The sequence below is a fragment of the Capra hircus genome, chromosome 28 (assembly GCF_001704415.2).
Source record: "Capra hircus breed San Clemente chromosome 28, ASM170441v1, whole genome shotgun sequence".
NCBI lineage: Eukaryota > Metazoa > Chordata > Mammalia > Artiodactyla > Bovidae > Capra > Capra hircus.
In genome coordinates this window covers 37,309,272-37,328,377 of record NC_030835.1, presented here as the reverse complement: position 1 = coordinate 37,328,377, position 19,106 = coordinate 37,309,272, and the positions used below count along the sequence as shown (strand labels likewise).

The window sequence follows — 19,106 nt, the reverse complement described above, 5'->3', positions numbered from 1 at the left end:
TAAAATGGAAAATTAAAAAGTATTCTGAACAGAATGAAAACAAAAATACAGCGCAGTGCAAAGTGTGGGACATTGCTAAAGCAGCACCTAGGCGTGTATTCATAGCACTAAACGTGCATAAAAAAGGGACTTTTCAAAGCAATGGCCTTCAACTTGTACCTTAAGAAACTAGGAAGAAAACAACAAATTAAACCGGAAGTAGAAGATATAAAAATTAACATGAATATTAATGAAAATAGAAAAATAGAGAAAATCAAGAAACAAAATCTGACTTCTTGAGATCAACAAAATTGCTAATCTAGACAAATGGATCATGAAAAAAAGAGGAAAGATGCAAGTTACCATTATCAGGAATAAAGGAAGTGATATCACTACAGAGCGTACAAATATTAAAAGGATAATAAAGGAATATTACGATCAATTTCATGCCAATAAATTCAACAATTTAGAGAAAATGGACAAATCCCTTGAAAGAAACTACAACAGCAGCACATTCAGTAAGAAACGAAAACTGAAACAGACGATCTATTTTAAAAATTGAATCTGCAGTGTAAAACTTTCTCACAAAGAAAACCATACCCAAAAAGCTTCACTGGTGAAGTCTATGAAACATTTAAAACAGACATGATAATCTACAGAAAAAAACCCATGGAACTAACTAATACTTGGCGGTTTTAGCAAGATCACAGGGTTCATAATCAACATAGCTAAATCAACTGTATTCCCATATACAAAACAATCAGAAATTAAAATTTCAAGATGATACCATTTACAGTTGAATAAAAAATTGGGGGATAATTCTGGCAGTACTCTGAGAGTACTACCTGACGTATCATGATTCCCTTACACAAGGAGTTTTCAAACTGTGAGTCAAACCCTCTTAACAGACTGTGAATGGAATCTGGTGGGTCCTCAGTAGCAGTTTTTAAAAATGAAGTAGAAAAAAAAAAAAAAGAAGTAGAAAAGATAAGAAAATACCAGAGTAAAATAAACATGGCATAATTATTACTTTGTGAAACGTGTGTTTCCATTGTTTATGTGTGTATATATGGGGCTGTTACACAAAATGTGTGTTCAAAAAAAGTTTGAAAAACTTTTATACTGTATTATAATACCCCTGGAACCATTTTTTTTCCTTATGAAAACCCCACCAAGATGCTTGGCTGAGGGTTAGGCCAAAGTAAAAGATGAGCACTCCAACTGCGAGTACTGGCCCTAAAGCAAGGAACTGGAGAGGTGTGGGTACTGGAAAGTGTATTCTAATCAAATATTCAGAAGCAAGAATCAGGCAGGAATAGCCTCTGTGCTCCAGCCATGCCAGGCTTTCACCACTTCCAGTTCTCCCAGCACAGAGGGCCTCTGGCCGCAGAGCATCCCACCTTCTAGTTTTCCATCTGGAAACTCCTATTCATTTGACAAAGTTCTGCTCAAATATAAAGGCTTTTCTGAGTTTCCAGACAATGTTCTGTATGGGTCTTACCTTTTGTTGGTCAGAGCACACAGATTCTCCCATCAGTGTTTTTACTCTACTCACTTCATGATGTATCTTTCCACCATCCCTCCACCTACCTGTGAACCACTCATATTTAAAGAAAGCGGCTAAAGACTTGCAGTTTCCCATCTAGCCTGTAAGGCGATCAGTAGTCATCACTCCCATTCCCACAAGAAAAAAAACAAACTGAATAGCAGCAGGCTTCTTAGATGTATTAGAGAACTGAGGTTACAGAACCAACCACTGCCCCCAAAATTGGAGACAAACAGGCAAATACAGAAAACCACAATTTATCAGAGAAGCAGGAGCGCAGGAAAAGGAACCCCTGCTGGAACGAGTCAGGTGTCGGCGATGAAGTGCTGGAGGCTCACTGTGGACATTGTGAGTTAAAAACTCCAAGGGGACTCAGTATTCAGGGAGCCCCCACACTTCAGGCACTCGAAATGAGGACTCACAAAGGAATGAGGTTCTCACAGCGAATATCAGAGAAAAATCTCCCTGATGCTCTGGCAGGGAGAGAGAGAACTTTTTTACCCGTTTTGAAACATGGCCAAAGCAGTCTATTCTTCTTAACAAAACTTGCCCTCAAGAGAAACAATCAGAGCCTAATCTGTTGGGGTTTTACTAGAGCCTAACTGACCTGGCTCGGAGAAGGCAATGGCACCCCACTCCAGTACTCTTGCCTGGAAAATCCCATGGGCAGAGGAGCCTGGTGGGCTGCAGTCCATGGGGTCGCTAAGAGTCAGACACGACTGAGCGACTTCACTTTCACTTTCACGCATTGGAGAAGGAAATGGCAACCCACTCCAGTGTTTTTGCCTGGAGAATCCCAGAGACGGCGGAGCCTGGTGGGCTGCCAACTATGGTGTTGCACAGAGTCAGACACGACTGAAGTGACTTGGCTAGTTAGCTAACTGACCTGGCTAAGTAAAATACCCAACTCCAGCCCCCTCAAGCCTTCCAGTCTCATCTAAGGAGAAGCACCTGAGAAGGTCATAGCCAAGGGACACCAGTGCACCAAAGAATGAGACCTGATTACAGGGCTATGGAACGCATCCCCTCCCCCCACACCTTGGCTGATATCCGGAGAACTCCTGCATAGTAACAGCGGATTACAAATGAAAGAACTGCATGTATCAGACTCACTTAAGAAATCTCTAGGAAAACCCGAAGACAAAAGCAAGGACACCAAAGAAAATTTTAGCCTGACATCTACAGCTATACCAACAGTAAACAAAGCTTAGCTTTCATACAATAAACATAAACCCACCTATTAAAAGCCTCAGTTCCTTTTACCCAGTACATCATGTCCAGCCTTTAATAAAAATTACAAAGCACGCTAACCGGGTTTGAAGAAAGAGACCACGTATCAGAACCAGACTCAGCTGCGGCAGATGCTGGAATTATAGCACAGGGACTTTAAAGTAAATGGCAGGTATCAGCGCAATTTCTCTTAATACTGCAGCATACAAATATTGCCTTTTTAGTTTTCAAACTAAAAACCATTATCACTTGCCCAGAAATCTGAAACTGAAAAAGTAACTGTCCATCCTTTGTAATAATGACAATAAATTATTTTATCCTTGAAGTATGAGGGGGGAAAAAAAGGATTAGGTATAGAATACTAGAACCCAGCAGCAAACTTCCCTTCTCTTTTCCTGTTTCCTTTTTCCTCTACCCGTTTCCCTATTTCTTCTACTCCCTCTATCGCTAGGTAGAGAAAGAACAAGCAAAGGAAGAGAAAATGGCTGAGAGGGGCATGCATGGTAAGATTAACCATCCACTGATTCACATATTTGACCTAAAGCTGATAACAGACAGGAACTGAATAGGAACGGGGTTCACAATCTAAGATGAAGTCTAGTGGAGGCGTCAGTTAAACAAGTGAGCAATTATAGCATGTAAATAACTACTGTGGCCACGTTCTGTATAAAGAGAGATAAATCAGTCTTAGGGTATCAGGGAAGGTGGTCAAGGAAAAGGAATCAAGATGTTCAGACAGTCTGAAATGAGAAATACACTCTGGAGAACTGGAGTGCAAGGGGAAATGTGGCAATACAGAAGCTGTAATTATAAATGATCATACTGAGAAGCGTTCTGACCACCAACAGACAAGCAGGACCTGACAGCAGCAGAACCATTACAAAATTTTGTGCGTAGGACTGACATAATCTGATGTAGGTCTTAGATCACTGTGGCTGCCATGTGGAAAACGGAAGAACTAGAAGAACACAACACAGAATTGAGAGACCATTCAGTTCAGTTCAGTCGTTCACTTGTGTCTGACTCTTTGTGACCCCATGGACTGCAGCACTCCAGGCCTCCCTGTCCATCACCAACTCCTGGAGTTTATTCAAACTCATGTCCATTGTGTCAGTGATGCCATCCAACCATCTCATCCTCTGTCGTCTCCTTCTCCTCCTGCCCTCAATCTTTCCCAGCATCAGGGTCTTTTCAAATGAGTCAGTTCAGGTTGCCAAAGTACTGGAGTTTCGGCTTCAACATCAGTCCTTCCAATGAATATTCAGAACTGATTTCCTTTAGGATGGACTAGTTGGATCTCCGTGCAGTCCAAGGGACTCTCAAGAGTCTTTTCCAACACCACAGTTCAAAAGCATCCATTCTTCAGCACTCAGCTTTCTTTATATAGTTCAACTCTCACATCCATACATGACTACTGGAAAAACCATAGCCTTGACTAGATGGACCTTTGTTGGCAAAATAATGTCTCTGCTTTTTAATATGCTGTCTTAGGTTGGTCATAACTTTTCTTCCAAGAAGCAAGCATTTTTAAATTTTATGGCTGTAGCCACCATCTGCACTGATTTTGGAGCCCCCAAAAATAAAGTCGCTCACTGTTTCCACTGTTTCCCCAACTATTTGCCATGAAGTGATGGGACCAAATGCCATGATCTTAGTTTTCTGAATGTTGAGCTTTAAAGCTAACCTCTTCACTCTCCTCTTTCACTTTCATCAAGAGGCTCTTCAGTTTTCCACTTTCTACCATAAGTGTGGTGTCATCTGCATATCTGAGGTGACTGATTATTTCTCCCAGCAATCTTGATTCCAGCTTGTGCTTCACCCAGCCTGGCATTTCTCATGATGTACTCTGCATATAAGTTAAATAAGCAGGGTGACAATAAACAGCCTTGACGTACCTCTTTCCCGATTTGGAACCAGTCTGTCGTTCCATGTCCAGCTCTAACTGTTGCTTCTTGACCTGCATACAGATTTCTCAGAAGGCAGAACAGGTGATCTGGTATTCTCATCTCTTTAAGAATTTTCCACAGTTTGTTGTGATCCACACAGTTAAAGGCTCTGGAGTAGTCAATAAAGCAGAAGTGAATGTTTTTCTGGAATGCTTTTGCTTTTTCGATTATCCAGCAGATGTTGGCAATTTGATCTCTGGTTCCTCTGCCTTTTCTAAAACTGCCTTTTCTAAAACCAGCTTGAACATCTGGAACTTCACAGTTCACGTACTGTTGAAGCCTGGCTTGGAGAATTTTGAGCAATACTTTGCTAGCGTGTGAGATAAGTGCAACTGTGCGGTAGTTTGAGCACTCTTTGGCATTGCCTTTCTTTAGGATTGGAATGAAAACTGACCTGTTCCAATCCTGTGGCCACTGCTGAGTTTTCCAAATTTCCTGGCATGTTGAGTGCAGCACTTTCACAGCATCATCTTTCAGGATTTGAAATAGCTCAACATCCTATCACCTCCACCAGCTTTGTTTGTAGTGGCCCTAAGTGGGCCCTAAGGCCCACTTGACTTCACATTCCAGGATGTCTGGCCTTAGATGAGATATCATACCATCGTGATTATCTGGGTCGTGAAGATCTTTTTTGTATAGTTCTTCTGTATTCTTGCCACCTCTTCTTAATATCTTCTGCTTCTGTTAGGTCCATACCATTTCTGTCCTTTACTGTGCCCATCTTTGTGTGAAACGTTCCCTTGGTATCTCTAATTTTCCTGAAGAGATCTCTAGTCATTCCCATTCTGTTGTTTTCCTCTATTTCTTTGCATTGAAAACTGAGAAAGGCTTTCTTATCTCTCCTTGCTATTCTTTGGAACTCTGCATTTGAATGGGTATATCTTTCCTTTTCTCCTTTGCCTTTGCTTCTCTTCTTTTCACAGCTATTTGTAAGGCCTCCTCAGATAACCATTTTGCCTTTTCGAATTTCTTTTTTCTTAGGGATGGTCTTGATCCCTGTCTCCTGTACAATGTCACAAAACTCTGTCCATAGTTCTTCAGGCACTCTATCATGTCTAATCCCTTGAATCTATTTGTCACTTCCACTGTATAATCATAAGGGATTTGATTTAGGTCATACCTGAATGGTCCAGTGGTTTTCCCTAGTTTCTTCAATGTAAGTCTGAATTTGGCAATAAAGAGTTCATGATCTGAGCCACAGTCAGCTCCCAGTCTTGTTTTTGCCGACTGTATAGAGCTTCTCCATCTTTCGCTGCAAAGAATATAATCAATCTGATTTCGGCATTGACCATCTGGTGATGTCCATGTGTAGAGTCTTCTCTTGTGTTGCTGGAAAAAGGTGTTTGCTATGACCAGTGCGTTCTCTTGGGAAAACTCTATTATCCTTTGCCCTGCTTCATTCTGTACTCCAAGGCCAAATTTGCCTGTTACTCCAGGTATTTCTTGCCATAATCTGGAACGAAATATAAGGTAGATAGAGAAAGAAGGACTGACTGGAAACATCACTGCTAATTCCCATTTCATAAGAATAGATCTGATCCTGGGCCAGTAAACTAAGAAAACTGAACTAGAGAGATATCCAGACTGCAGGAGAAGTTGTAGAAGAAAAGAGGAGCAGAAGAGAAAATTTCAGATGAGGATATAAGTGAAGAGAACAACTCTATATTTACCATCCTGCATGATATTAGAAACAACTAGTATTCATGATGGTATACGGGAAAAGGTTTACTTAGTTTTATTCTTGTATTTGCCCTAAAGTGATGAAAACACATCATGTCAAGCAAATAAATCAGCAAACTAGTAAAATGTATCTTTATTCTCTACCTAGTGATTCAACTAGCAGCTAGTATTTTCATTAAGAACTATTAAATGAGCCGGACAAAATGAAATCATACTCTGATTGAATTCTTGGTCTCAAAGAATTTACTCCTTTTTCCATCACAGACATTAATACATGAATTCATCATGTGCTTTATGAAAATACAGAAGTACACAAAAGTACACACAGTTTTTCTTCATTTCTTTTCTCACATCCCTCATCAACAAGACTACTGTCTTCTATTCATACGACCCTTCCAGTCCCCTTACTCTGCATTTACAAGGATACATGTACAATACCACATACTTTTATTCCCAAAGTATGTGTAAAATTAGCTTTTAGCTACACAATCTATGAATATCTTATCCTTGTATAAACAATAAAACTTTAAAAGAGAGTTCTAAATTACCATACACAATCCCAAACCACTTCCCACTGGTAATCACTTTTATCATTCAGGGATATGTCTTTCCAGATTTTTTCCCAGAATTTTCCATTTATATACATGTCTATGTGTCCATATATAGGATCTCTGTGAATATATTTTTCATAATTGGTACTATATTTAACACATTGCCTTTCAAATATGTTTCTTTCACAGAAAAAATATATTGGAGATCTTTCTAATCAGTAAATACTATCAAATTACTTTTGTGATATAATCATTGTAGGAATTTACGATGGTTCAACTTTTCTACTAATGATATAAGTGGTGTCCACTTTTTCAATATCACAAACAGGCTGCAATAGACATAATTAGAACATGCTTCCTCGTGCACCTGTACAAGTGGTGCTCTAGGGCAAATGTCAGAAAGGACGATGCAGAACTGGTACTTTAAGAGATAATGGAAATTCTTCAAGAATTTCTAAAACTTAATTCTGTTGCCGTGAAGATCAATACATAATGGAAAAAGATTATTATTTACAGCCAAGTATTCTAGTCTAGGGGGCTTCCCAGGTGGCACTAGTGGTAAAGAACCTGCCTGCCAATGTCTCTGATGTAAGAGACAGGGGTTTGATCCCTAGTCCATCAGGATCCCCAGGAAGAGGGCATGGCAACTCACTCCAGTATTCTGGCCTGGAGAATCCAATGCACAGAGGAGCCTGGTGGGCTACAGTCCGTCCATAAGGTGGCAAAGAGTCAGACATGACTGAGCAACTAACACTTTCACACTGTCCCATTCTATTTTTGACCAAAGCTTTTCTAGTAGTACTGCAGGAGTCTCACAACCTGGCACCCTGAACACAAATCACCTTTAATTTCCTCACCAGTTATTAGCAATTATGTATCTTAATGGTCTTGGGAAAAACATGGATTCAGTGTGATGGTAAATGTCAAAATTTTAAAAACATGCATATCCAACAACCCCAAGAATATACACCAAAGTTTATCCAACAGATATACTTGTATATGTGTCAGGTAACATGTTCAAAGGTATCTGTCACAGATGCAAGTCAGTAGATCTGGCTAAATCTCTAACTTAATTCAAACTGGTGATAAGTTAATGACCTTGGAAGGATATTCAATATAGGCCTTACTTTAAATAATTAATAAACTCAAAGTTCAGAAGCTATGAAAGGAAATATCGATAAATTTAGCAATAAAAAACTACATGACAAACAAAAACTACACAAAGCAAGCAAATCGAAACACAAATGACAAACTCTGAAAGGATTATAATTCGTATCTCTACAAAGAGTTAATCTCTGATTTTAAAGAACACCTAGAAATGAGTCATTTTTAAAAGGACTAACTGCTGAACAGAAAAATGAACATAAGAAGAGACAGTTGACATAAAAACAAATACAAGTAAATGGCCCTTAAGTCATTTATAACAGAAATGCAAATAAAATGACTCCAAGATACCATCTTCCACTAGCAGACTGGCACAAGCTCAGAAATCTGGTAACACACTTGGCTGGTAATGTTTGGGCAAACAAACAATTATGCTGCAGGGGAGAATATAAGTCTGTATAACCTATATGGGGAAAAACCTGCAATAATTATTAAAAAAATGTATATACACCCTTTAAATCAGTAACCCTACTCCTGGAAACTTATCCTATAGATACTCTAGCATAGGTATGAAATTATGTAGAAAGTTACCTCACCTCACAACTGTTTGTAAAAGAAAAAGGTCAACAGCAACCCAAACATCCAAAAATAGGGGAGTGGTTTTAAAAAACTACATCACATCCATAAAACTGACTAGCACAGAGCTGGCAAAAACCAGTGTGGTGCCCCAGGGCTACCTGAGGCTCAAGATGGGAGTCAGCACTGACCGCACATGTGCAGGAAGTAACTTTTCAAGGTGATAAAAACGTTCTGAAACTGGACTGTGGTGACAAAGGCATAACGCTATGCATTTATTTTAAAATCATTGGTTTTTACATTTATAATGGTTTAATTTTTTGATGTAAAAATTATACCTCAAAAGAGTGATAAGAGAACACATGAATGAGGGCACTCTCTATGTACTGGTATAGAAACATTTCCTAGATGTGTTAAGCGACAAATCTGAAAAGTGCAGAATAGTAAGTATGACTTAAAAACTGAAGGTAAAATAGAAAGAGAGAGAGAGAGGAATAAGAAGGCAAATCTGTGTTTGTTTTTCTCTGCATAGGAAATACCGGAATGATGATGCATGATAAACACCAGCAGAAAGAAGGAAATTCAAAAAAATGGAGGGAAAAGATGGAATGTAAGCTTTCTCTTACTATATTACTTTATGTATTTTTAAAACCTTATTGGCCATATAAGTGTTTTAACCTTTAGGAAAATTAAATGAAAAAAAATAGGTATTTGAACTGCAACAATATATCTGCAAATAAGTTATAAGCTTCTGTATTTCATTACATATTATATGTGACACAGTTTTGCAGTCATCCTGATTGTCCCCAAGAGTCTGACTTTGTGAAGTATTTGTAGACATATGCCTACAGAAACCTCATATCCGTAATATTCTGGGAATAGTTCCAAACACTGATTTCCAAAGCTGTTGATTTATGTATCAACAAAGGCTCTTGAAAATTCCAAACTTCCCAGGTTATATCTACAGTGACATCTAGAAGAAACAAACCAAAAATTCCTTTTTTAAAATCACATGACCCAGTTTGATATTGAGGAGGTCAATTCATCAAGGATACCTATAAAACCTCAATTCTGACTTCTTACACTTTACTGAGCAAGATAAATGAATATACCAATTTGTAGGTAACAGTAACACAACAGGTATAAAGTGGACCCAAAGTCTCTGTTGGGCAGAAAAACTGGAAATGAGTCCTCTGGGAATATATATACAAGGAAGAAAAGTTGAAGTGCCAAGAGAAGGTAGTGAGCTCAAATGAAGACAAAGCTTTTGTAAGATTACACAATACACTCCTCATATGTACACAGCTATACCCCTCCTAAGACCTACAGAGCATCTACAAAGACTCCCCTGCTCACTGATCATGTGCCAGGCATTATGCTTTAGTAATATTTTCCAGTAGTCATGTATGGATGTGAGAGTTGGACTGTGAAGAAGGCGGAGCGCCGAAGAATTGATGCTTTTGAACTGTGGTGTTGGAGAAGACTCTTGAGAGTCCCCTGGACTGCAAGGAGATCCAACCAGTCCATTCTGAAGGAGATCAACCCTGGGATTTCTTTGGAAGGAATGATGCTAAAGCTGAAACTCCAGTACTTTGGCCACCTCATGCGAAGAGCTGACTCACTGGAAAAGACCCTGATGCTGGGAGGGATTGGGGGCAGGAGGAGAAGGGGACGACAGAGGATGAGATGGCTGGATGGCATCACTGACTCGATGGACGTGAGTCTGAGTGAACTCCGGGAGTTGGTGATGGACAGGGACACCTGGCGTGCTGCGATTCATGGAGTCGCAAAGAGTCGGACACGACTGAGCAACTGAACAGAACTGAACTGAACTGAATATTATCCCATTTAACCTCATGACAACACTATGACATAAATAGTGTTAGCCTTGGTATCTAGGTACAGTAACTACGGACCAACATTACACAATTCAATGTCAGAGTCAAGGCCAAATAAATAAATAAATAAATATGCAATAACAGAGGATTTCTACTTTTCCTCAGATTTTTATACATTTGAATTACTGATTACTAACAAGCTTTTTGGAAGTGGAAAATTTTACAGTTAATGAAGCAGTACACATTCGATTAAAAAAAATCAAACATTTTAACAATACAAAGTAGACACTAAACATTTTCTATACTCCCACCACCATTAACAACTTGATACAGGTCCTTCCAGACCTTTTCCAAGAAGCATTAACACCTAATGTGCCCACTTCAATAAAACTGCTTAAAAGAAAAAAAAAAAAAACACCATCAATATACCAGTCTATACCCCTTAAGTATAGTAAATCAGTAAGAATTTACTTAAAAAAAAAAAAAGCCAATTCAATAACCTATGAGATAAAATACCTTACTTATCTAAACAGTACCAGTGTAGGCAAAAGCAAACCACTGATGAACTTATGTAAGCCAGCACACAGAATATTCTAAAAGCACAGACACTGAAAAAACAAGGAAAACAAAGAGGAAGGATGAGAGGAAGGCAGGGCCCAATAAAGTCTAGCGCCCAGCACAGCAGCACAGCCAGTTTTGTCTCCGCCTACCTACTCAAGAGCTTATTTTAACATCTATTTCCATGGCAGCCAGGCATTCAGCAAAATTACACACAAAAAAAACTTCTGGGATAAGATTCCTTCTTTCTCCTCCAATAGAAAAGTGCCCCATCTGGCAAATTTAAGCCACATAATCTAGAAGTTTGACTCTGTGTTGTGATGTCAATACATCAGCCTGTAAGACATCTTTAAATAGTTGTTAATTGACTAGGGAGGAGGGTGGAATTATTTACTGATTATCTGCAAACATCACAATCACAACGTTTAAGCAACTATATATCATTTGCCTTCTCATGACAAAATCCAGTAAAACATTGGAAATTCTAAGAAGCAATATATAAACAAGAACTATTTACTGCCATCTAGCAGCCATCCACTGGACTTTTAAATTTGAACCTTAAAAACTCATACAAGCAGATATTAAATTTTAAAATATATGGTAAAATGATATATTGCTTTAGTTAGTGATAGAATATTGGGAGAATTATGATGTGTCAAACAGCAGCATTTAAAAAAAAATACCCCTAGCATTTTGAAACAATGTAAATATTTTTTATCAAAAAATTAATAAGGAAAAATTAAGAGTATTCCTGAAAAATCAAAAGCAAGTGAAGTAAATGACCTGTTTTTCAAGTTGGCAGGATAAGCACATAGGAACAATTATTTCAATCCAATTTAAAATAAGTATTCTGTTCTTATATCCCTAGTGGAATATAGCCTAAGGACAAAAATAACATAAAGGAATCTTAAGTTGCGTTAATTAGTCTTCTTATGACTAGTAAGATGTATTATTTCAAAATGTATACATGTTATACGCAATATATTCTTAAGTTGTTAGGAGTATTTTTAGCATAAAATAAAAAAGATACAAATAGAAAATAAGTCAAAATCAAAACTCTGGGGCTTCCCTGGTGACTCAGTGTTAAAGACTCCACCTGCCAATGCAGAGATGTGGGCTCAATTCCTGGCCCAGGAAAATGCCACATGCTCTGGAGCAACAAAGCCTATGCACCACAACTACTGAGCCTGCGCTCAGCGCCAGGAGTCGCAACCAAGCCCGCACACCCTAGAGCCCACGCTCCACAACAGAAGACGACGCTGCGATGAGAAGCCCACACACCCCACTTGGTCCCAACGGAGGAGCCCCTGTTGGCCACAACGAGAGAAAAAGGCCTGTACAGCAACAGAGACCCAACACAGCCAAAAGTAAATAAATAAAATATATATATTTTTAAATCTCTGTAATTTTTATGGAAATTGAAAATATCAGTAAAAGTCCTCTATTTATTTCTCTTCTTTAAAAACAAACAAAAAACAATCATTTCCTGAGTCTAAGCACTAAAAATATCTAGAAGCAATAACGAAACCAGTACCAAGTAATACCCCTAATATCCCGACTGTGATTTCTAAAAACCATTTCTCGCTTGAAGAAACCAGGGCTTCCTGAAGAAATATCCGATTCCAAGTCTGGGACAAGAAATGTACAAGATAAACCTGAGATTCCTTGTGACAAAAAGTAATGAAGTTATCAAAAGAACATAGGAGTCCATTTGAAGAGACTCCAAACGCCCAAAGATGAGACAATTAAAGTATCACCAACAGCAACCACAACTGATGAAGACACAAATAATACATAAAAACCCATGACACTAAAACAACTAAAACAGATACAAACAAAAAACTTCACTGGTCATTTTAAGAGCTTCCTGTAGCACCAACCCATTATTCTAAACACCAGCAAAGTCAGGGGGGAAATAATCATTTATTCTGCATTTATGTATTGCAGAGTCATTAAATATGCAAATGTAGTAGGAGTAATATAATTAAAAACCTATTTTGTAATCCTTATACAATGAAGCAGACGACAATCACTAGCAGGGGCTAAAATCAGAGTGAAAGTTGACAGGATGTTTATTACAGCCAAATAAGACTGACAACACCTAAAATCACTGACCAATCATAGCATTAGTAACAGTGAATTAATGATATGCAGTAGAAAGAATGCCTCACCTACTATAATGCTCACTAAAAAAGCCTCTGGAACTAATGACCAGCTTACAGTAAAGTTAGGGGTTAAACAAAATCAAAAAGATGCAATGAGCCAAACAAAGAATGAGGGAAAGACTAAATGGCATGGACCCTTCATCAAATGTAAGGCATGAACAGGCAGGAGACTTCACAGAATAAATGACTCGGCTTAAGAGACATAACTTTCAATTGCAACATGAGGACTTTATCTGGAACTTAATGCAAACAATCCAACTGTGAAAAACATTTTGGAGACAGAAATATCTAAACATTTCTAACTATAGGATATCATTGCTGCTGCTGTTGCTACGTTGCTTCAGTCATGTCCTACTCTGCGACCCCATACAGGGCAGCCTACCAGGCTCCCGGTCCCTGGGATTCTCCAGGCAAGAACATTGGAGTGGGTTGCCATTTCCTTCTCCAATGTATGAAAGCGAAAAGTGAAAGGGAAGTCGCTCAGTCGTGTCCGAAAGTGGAGTCGCTCAGCCGTGTCCAACTCTTAGCAACCCCATGGGCTGCAGCCCACCAGGCTCCTCCGTCCATGGGATTTTCCAGGCGAGAGTACTGGAGTGGAGAACCACTGCCTTCTCCGATAGGATATCATTAGGAAACTGTTAACATTATTAGTTGTGACAATGGCATTGTACCTATGTTTTGGATAAAGATATCTGTGAAATAATACTTGGAATTTGCTTTAAAATCCTACATGGTGATGGGGAGGGGAGAGAAGGAGCAGCAGAGTAAAAAGGATAAAACAAGAAAGGCAAAATGTTGACAATGGCTGAAGCTAAGGATGGGAAAATTAACTGAACTTCATTTTAGTATGTTTTAAGTTTCTATAATAAAGTTTTAAAGCTGTGTATCACCAGTGTGCTTGCTACCCTCAAGTGTATTCACCTCTAACAATCTGTTTTTATTAGAGTCCCTAGATTTTAATATCATTCAACTTTCCAAAAATTAAAAATACTGTATTTCAAATAACATATTTATATGAATCCAAATGCCAATTACTACATCATATTAAACATGCATGTAAATTACTATCTGCATTATAGTCACTGTGCCTATCCACTGGACTGGTTAAATATTTGTTTAGCAGATTTGTGCTTAGGTAATATACTGCTTCACTAATGTAAGATCTTCATTGTGCTTAATTAGGACCCCATATTTGTTTCATCAACACTTAATTCAGCTAATATGCAATCAAGGCAATTTAAGTTGTAACTGGATGGGCATGGAGATGGGGAACCAAACCACATTGTTCATACTTACCATGAAAGCTGGCTTTGATCCATACACAGAGGCATTTCATTCATTAAAAACTGCAGTCTTGTAAGTCTCTCATTGTACATCTTAAAGTTTGAACTTAATCCAAGTTTATATATGTATAAAAAGCTTTTAGTGTTTTTCTAGGGGACAAACTGTGTTTTTAAAATTTCCAAAAGTTTAATATCCTAATAACGATAACAAATCCTGAGAGTTCAGTCTCGTCAAAATTTAACATCAGACACTAATACATCAAGGAGTTATTTTCTCATTTAAAAAAACAAAACAAAATCACTTCTTGCCTATCAGCATTCAACCTTTCATTTGAGGATCCGAATCCTGGCACTGGTGTACAAGTAGAGCAGTTCTCTACAATATAATGGAAAGGAACGCTGGATTATGAGTCAGGAGAGCCAAGTGAGGAGGCAGGTCTACACCAGTTTGAATTCATAATTCTTATCCATGGGTGGTAGGTGCCCAAAGCCTTAGTCTGCAAAGGAGTGTAAGGCTTCTTTTAGGACCAGCAGAAGTCTTTAGAGTCCCTCACAGTTCTTAAATGTATAATGTGTCTGGAACAAATATTATTCTCCCCATTTTACGTAACTGCCAAAGGTCCTGTGACTAGGCGAGGGGCAGCGCCGAATTCAACCCTAACGACTCCATCCCACTACTGCTCCGTCACAAGGGTGGCGAGGTGTGCAACAGCACATCCTGAAACACACGCTTGTGTGCTTCTAATACACCTGTAATGACATCTGGGAATGAAGGGTGGTGCTTGAATTTATCACCTTCATTAAAATGAGGTGCTGATATTTAATTTTTTTAAAGTTAGATAATTTGAATACAGTACCATGTGCTACCGAACTCAAATCATTCATTTATCTACATTTTACAAAACACTATTTGATATATATATATAACAGAAATAGTTGATATATGTAAAATAGAAACCTTGAGAGAATAAATTTACAACTCAGGGCAGACAGAACTTTGTGCAACTTATTTTGTACTGATGAATGTATGAAAATAATTGTCCAGGATTTACTGCCTGTCATTCGAGTGTGATAAGGGCACTGCTAGAACTATGTAGAAGATAACTAGAAGAAAAGGACAGAAGGGCAGAATCAGAGGATCCGCTAATGCTAGAAGAGACAAATGACTGGTTACAACTCAATCTTCAGAAACATTCTAACTTAAATCATACTCAGTCAGCAGCTATGTGCAAAGAAATATGTGATAATGCAACGCAGAGAAAAACCAACTTATTCCTACCACAGAACTGAGAAAATTTCAATTTCTTACTTGAAACATATTTGCAGTAAGACAGTCAGTGGATTTCTCTTTCCATCTATATCTACAAGATGACCTAGCGAGTAATCACACAGGAATGTTTTGTTATGTTTATTTTAGAGCTGTGCTGTGTGGTTAGTTGCTCAGTCGTGTCCAACTCTTTGCAAACCCATGGATCATAGCCCACTAGGCACCGCTGTCCATGGCGATTCTCCAGGCAAGAATACCAGAGTGGGTTGCCATGCTCTCCTCCAGGGGGTCTTCCGAACCCGGGGATTGAACCCAGGTCGCCCACACTGCAGATGGATTCTTTACCAGCTGAGCCACCAGGGAGCCCAAGAATACTGGAGCGGGTAGCCTGCCCCTTCTTCAGGGGGATGTTCCCAACCCAGGAACCGCACGGGGATCTCCTGCACTGCAGGAGGATTCTTTACCAGCCGAACTACCAGGGGAGCCCCTAGAGAAATGTAACTCAAATTTTAACCTGGAGACAGAAATAACAGAGATGACATATCTACCCTTAAAATTCCCTTTGACTTTAGAGAATGGTTTTCTAACAGCCATTTCCACTATCTACTACTCCAGTCTGTGAATCCTGCCTCACAGCACCACAGTTTTGAGAGCTGAAAGACTAAAAGAAAATTTAGGAAATGACAACACTAAACACAGCAATTCTCCAAGTTTAACTTCAAAAAAGAATATGAAGTTGGCACATACAAAACAATCAATCATCAGGAGTTGAGATTTAAAACTACAATTACTCAAGGCCTCTCCATTAATTATTGTCATAACTTTCTTTGAAAAAGGAAGTAGAAAAGCATACTGCTTTAAAAAATGTGTTGTATCTTTCAGACTAAAACAGATTCAAAGCATAAAACAAATTACAGTTAAGCATTCATCTATTTTTTTCAACTCTATGCTATAAATTAACACTATCCTCAACAAGCAAAGGTCTGGAAAAGCTGAATTCTAAGACAAAAGCCTGCCTTTATAAGAGTCAAATGAAAAGTAAACAACAGTAGAGAAGGCTCATTCTCTGGAAAGCCTGTGAGTCACTGACATCCTGTTCTGCTTCCAGAGGCCAAGTGTTAACTCCAGGTTTTCAGACTGGAGTTTACTAAACCCACTCACTGCTTACTGCAGAGACGACCTATCCACAAGTTAAGCATCTACCTAATACATAAGACCAACCAGAAAGCATCAGTTAATATTTCTGAGTGTATTCTATGCATGGTCTGTCTGCAATGGCATATAATTTCCATTTCCATAAAATTCCTTTGTAGCAAACAGTAAATATTAATCTCACTTTATGGAACAGCCTAAAAGGTTAAATAGGTCCTGCTGAACTAAGGAGTCTGTAGTAGGCAGAATAATGGCCTCCCCAAAAATGTCTGTATCCTAATTCCCTGAATCTGTGAAACTGCTGTTAAATAGCAAGAGGGAATTAAGGTTGCAGACAGAATTAAGGTTACTAACCAACTGACATTGAAATGGGAAGATTATCCTGGATTATCTGAATGGGCCCAATGAGATCACAAGGGCCCTAATATAAGTGAAAGAGGGAGGCAGAAGCAGTGTCAAAGCCAGAGAGATTTGAAGATACTAAGCTGCTGGCTTTGAAGACAGAGGAGTGAACACAACCAACAGTATGTGTACAGCCTCCAGAGGCTTGAGAAAGCAAGGAACATTCTCCCCGAGAGACCACGGAAGGAATTCAGTTCACTGAGACCCAGTTCAGATTTCTGACATACAGAACTATAAAATAATAACTCTGTGTTGTTTTAAGCCACTAAATATTTGGTAACTTGTTATAGCAGCAATATGAAATAAATACAGCCTAAATCTGTCACCATTCTGCAGGAATTTGCTGAAGTTTGTGAACAACACAGGTAGTACCAAAATTCAACTTGTATACTCTTACATAATAGTTTCTTGACATCTTAAAAAAAAAAGTACACAGGAATTAATCCTGAATTTTAAAATATTTTTTAAAAATATACCAGCAATTTACAGAACAATAGAATCAAGTCCTAACAAGGAAACAGAGGATATTTCAGACAAGCAAACTAATAACTTAAGGAATGTTACCAAAATTATAGATACTTTTTTTTGGGTGGGCATGAGTAAGGAAAGTGTAGGACACTTTTTTAGCCTAGATAACGTTCCATGCTGTTACATGGCAGGAGAGTTGGGGTCTAAATCCACAGGTCCAAACGATCTTTAAAATTCTCTTCTGCTCTTTTCCTCCCTGGCTGCTTGAAGATCAGCCGCCATCATGAACGACACAGTAACTATCCAGACTAGGAAGTTCATGACCAACCGACTGCTTCAGCGGAAACAAATGGTCATGGATGTTCTTCACCCTGGAAAGGCAACAGTACCTAAAACAGAAATTCGGGAAAAACTGGCCAAAATGTACAAGACCACACCAGATGTCATCTTTGTATTTGGATTCAGAACTCATTTTGGTGGTGGCAAGACAACTGGCTTCGGCATGATTTACGATTCCTTGGATTACGCGAAGAAGAATGAGCCCAAACATAGGCTTGCAAGACATGGCCTGTATGAGAAGAAAAAGACCTCAAGAAAACAGCGAAAGGAACGCAAGAACAGAATGAAGAAAGTCAGGGGGACTGCAAAGGCCAACGTTGGTGCTGGTAAAAAGTGAGCTGGAGATTGGACAACAGAAGGAGTAAAGATTCTGCAGTGACTGTATCTGTGGTGATTGTGCAGATTTTTCATGAAAGAGAAAATAAACTAAGACCTTTTACAAAAAAAAAAAAAAAAAATTCTCTTCTGACTCTATACGCCATAGTGTTTCAATTCAAATTACTCATGAAAATATACCCTGACAATTCATTTTTCTCCTACTTTAAAATATCTTCAAGCCTTGTACTATTTTCCTCTTACTTACAATTTCAAGCTAGAATAGGTTCTCCCAGAAAAACTAAGTCCACTGTAGTTCATTTTAATATATTTTCATATAATTTCTTCTACATTTAAGAGAATAGGATGTTTCCCTAAAATATTTACTATCACAATGCAAATAAGTTTTAGCTTTAAAACTGTTCCTTTCAATGAAAGTAGGTAAACGGTTTCTAAGCTATACTTGCTATTCCATAAGCCCATCAAAAGGTCACGAAATGATAACACCTTTCTAACTCACGCATAACTAGCAGAAAGCAGCATGGTTCCGTTTACTAACAGAAGAACAGATTCTGCCATAACTTTAGTGTGCCCGTGGGCAAATCACTCAACATCTTTGCATCTGCTTCTTCAACCATAAAAAAGGAAAAATGCTGCTGACCTGCCTCAAAGGGACGTTATAAGAAATAACTAATGATTATGAAATT

At 38.5% G+C, this 19,106-nt stretch overlaps 1 protein-coding gene and 1 pseudogene across 8 annotated transcripts in view; one reads left to right on the top strand and one right to left on the bottom strand.

The window, feature by feature from the left end:
• ARID4B (AT-rich interaction domain 4B) overlaps positions 1 to 19,106 on the bottom strand; it is a 139,422-nt gene that overhangs the window by 106,534 nt on the left and 13,782 nt on the right. The window lies entirely within an intron of this gene.
• Positions 17,969 to 18,530, top strand: LOC102169255 (annotated as a pseudogene). The gene has a single exon (XR_001297388.2). The product of XR_001297388.2 is annotated as a 40S ribosomal protein S24 pseudogene (transcript).